The sequence below is a fragment of the Theobroma cacao genome, chromosome 5 (genome assembly GCF_000208745.1).
Source record: "Theobroma cacao cultivar B97-61/B2 chromosome 5, Criollo_cocoa_genome_V2, whole genome shotgun sequence".
In the NCBI taxonomy this organism is placed as follows: Eukaryota; Viridiplantae; Streptophyta; class Magnoliopsida; order Malvales; family Malvaceae; genus Theobroma; species Theobroma cacao.
Window position 1 is genome coordinate 9,554,467 of NC_030854.1, and position 3,497 is coordinate 9,557,963.

Sequence of the window (3,497 nt, forward strand, 5' to 3'; positions counted from 1 at the left end):
ATGTGTAGTGCTCTACAATCTATTTATAATGATATTTGACACTATGGAATTGGGATTTGATATTTGTTTTGACTTTGTACTTTGGAATTGATATTGTTGATTTTGGATTTTGGTTTCCCTAGTTGTTTAAACTTTGGTCCTTGAATTTTGCAATTGTTTTGACCATGGTGCTTGAGTTTCTATTTGTTTTGATTCTGGCATTTGGATTTGGTATTTGTCTCGACCTTGATCTTTGAATTGGGTAATTGCCCTGACTTTCGTGTTTAGGTTTGATTTACTCAATGCAATACAATTTATGTTATTTTTGAAACCCATTCGTTTACTTTAACTAGAGATAATAACATTATTTCATTTTCTTTGAAACTAAACCTTTGTTTTCCTCAACATCTTTTACAAAAGCTTTAAAGCTCGATATTTATAAATTGTTTTCTTGGAAATACTTGAACGTTTTACAAACCATTATTCTTATTTCAAAGGCTTAAGAATAGATTTTCAACAAAATGTTATAAAATCCTTTTAAATAAATTTGTATATGTCGAGATGATGGTATTGAAGTTTTTTTATCTGTGATCATACTTGACACATAACTCCCACCTTGGGATGCTTGATTTTGCTTGGGAATTGAATTCCCCAAACTCTTTGAATATTTGTTATGGTTGAAAGGCGAACTTGATTTTGTTTAAAATGGATTACTTGCATTATTTTAAAAAATATCTTTAATAAACACTTTCCCACTTAGGTTATTCCCCTTCCCCGTATCTATTTAAAGAGTTATTTATAACTCACAAATATAAGATGCATTTGTTTTTGTAGATCAGTAGTTGCTTAAGCTTGTTGTCCTTTGGAAGGAGCTACTTCCATAGTTAGCATTGTTAGGTATTTGATAAAGCATCTAGTAGGTGTCAACCTTTTTATTTCGAGTCGTACTTTGCTGGTCTTATTTGGTTTGGTCATTTATGTTTGATTGTTATAGATATGAATATGTTTATGTCTTGCATTAAATGACATGCATTTGAGATATGCCATGAAAAGGCTACATTTGTATTTGCCACAAAATGGCCCATACTTGTTATTTTGATATGTGTTACTTTTGCATTTTGAGCATGTGAGCGTGCATGCTACAATGATCTATTCCTATGTGATATAATATGTTCATGCGTGTTTGATGTATGGTTCCATGGTGATGAGTCTTACAAGGTTAATTCGAGTAATTGCTTTATTTGTTCATCTTAGGCTTACATGGGTTAAGAGGGTCACTCCCATCAATACCCTTTCACCGGTTATGGCTCTTGGGTTTGGATCATGACACCAATCTTCCTGAAATCACTAGAAATGATTCTAATACTATGACTCTAATATTTGGATTTAAGTTCTTGGATGCTCACCTCAATTATAATCCTAACATATAGGGTTTAGATCAACACATTTAGATGATCATGCCAATGGTATATCAAAGATTATAAGGAGATGAAACATGAGTCCACTATCCATCAAGATTTTGATTCTACCATAAGCTAATGCATAGGTGTGAGATTAAGATTAAAGAACCACCTAACTTAAACTTAAGTCTAACGTGATTGTAGTTCACTTGATAGTGTCATTACTCGAAGTCAACTACTCCGATAAATTGAGACTCATCATTCCCTTGAAGTGAATCACATTCTTTTTGTTAGAAGTAATCTGGACACTACATTCTTAACACAATAAAATAACTAGATTTATTTTTCAACCGTGAACAATTTTAGATTCTATTAAAATACATATCTCCTATGTATGCCTCTTCATACAAATGCATTTTAATTCCTCATTAGAATCTTGGCACCTTTATAACTAGATAGTAAATGCTTACTTAAAACAAACTCTTCATCTTGTTTATCAAAATGTACTTTCACTACAAATAAAAATAAATGAAATTGAACATGAGAATATACTTGTTTTCCAAGGCACCGTATTCTCAAATTCCTAACATACGGTTGTACCATAAGCAGATGCATAGGTGTGAACATGAGAATATACTTGTTTTCCAAGGCACCGTATTCTCAAATTTTTAACATACGGTTGTACCATAAGCAGATGCATAGGTGTGAGATTAAGATTTAAGTAACGGTCAAACTAAATCTTGATTCTTATGTGATTCTAGCTTAAATTATATTGTTATTACTCAAAGTCAACTACTTTGATTATTTGAAACTCATTATTCCCTCGAAGTGAATCACATTTCTTACGTTGGAAGTAATCAAGACACTACAGTCTTAACATAATAAAGTGACCAACTTTATTATATGACTGTGAACAATTTTATATTCAATTAAAATACATGTTTCCTATGTATGACTTTTCATTCAAATGTATTTTAATACTTCAATAGAATCTTGGTACATTTATAACTACATAACACATGCTTACTTAAAATAAACTCTTCGTCTTATTATCAAAATGTACTTTCATTAAAAATAAAATAAATGAAAATAAACATGAGAATGTACTTGCTTTCTAGGGCACCATATTCTCAAATTCCCAACACGATAAGTCAAAGTGCTCTTATTTTCTACTTATCTACATTGTTAGTGGTCTTGTACGCTGGACAAATGGGGTCCTAGGTAGTGAGGGCTTGTCACTACCCTTGGGTTGGGAAAACCCTTGGTTTGCTTTGTATGGCACTTCTCGAGCTTAGGCTCCACAAAGAAAAGTTGTTTAATTATTGATTTAGAAATTGAAATGGATTTCTCTTTGGATTTGTGACTAAAACGTATGATTTATTGAATGATGTGTAATCATGAAATGCTTTCTTCGAAAATGTTTAATAGTTTGAGAAACATGTCTAAAGTTGTGGATTGAAATTGAGTTTGCCCATTATTAATATGATACGTTTTGTAGATGGTTATTGATCTTTGCAATGTGTATGAAAAATACTACACTTTTTTAATGTTTTATCTAAAAATTGTTGTGATACTTTGAATCTAAGTTACAAGGACTTTAATACTTTTAGACTATTTGTATTCAACTTGAAAGGTTTGGTTTTATTCGCATATGCATTCGTTTTGGTTTATTATAAATTGCATGATCTCAAATGAAACTAGTTTGTTATGAAAGACATCATGCAACAGCTTCTTCCCTTAGTACCTTGCTCACTAAGTTAATTTTATACTTATATTTTCAAATTCGTGTTTTGGTTTTTAGATCCATAGATTTTTGGGTCATCATCGGTGGAAAGGTCTCTATTTGCTATCTGGGTAGGTTCCGGTCCAAGGCATTTAGGTAGAATTTGTTTACTTTTGAGTCCACTCCACTATCTAAGTCAAGTCATACTTTGTATTTAACAGTGTAGGTTCACACTTATAACTAGCCAATGATTTGCCTTAGTTATCTAGAAATGTAATGAAATGCTTGAGCAAATGGTTGTGCATTTGATTGACTTGCGGACATGGATTTTGTTTGGTGAATATATATATATATATATATATATATATATATATATATATATATATTATATATTT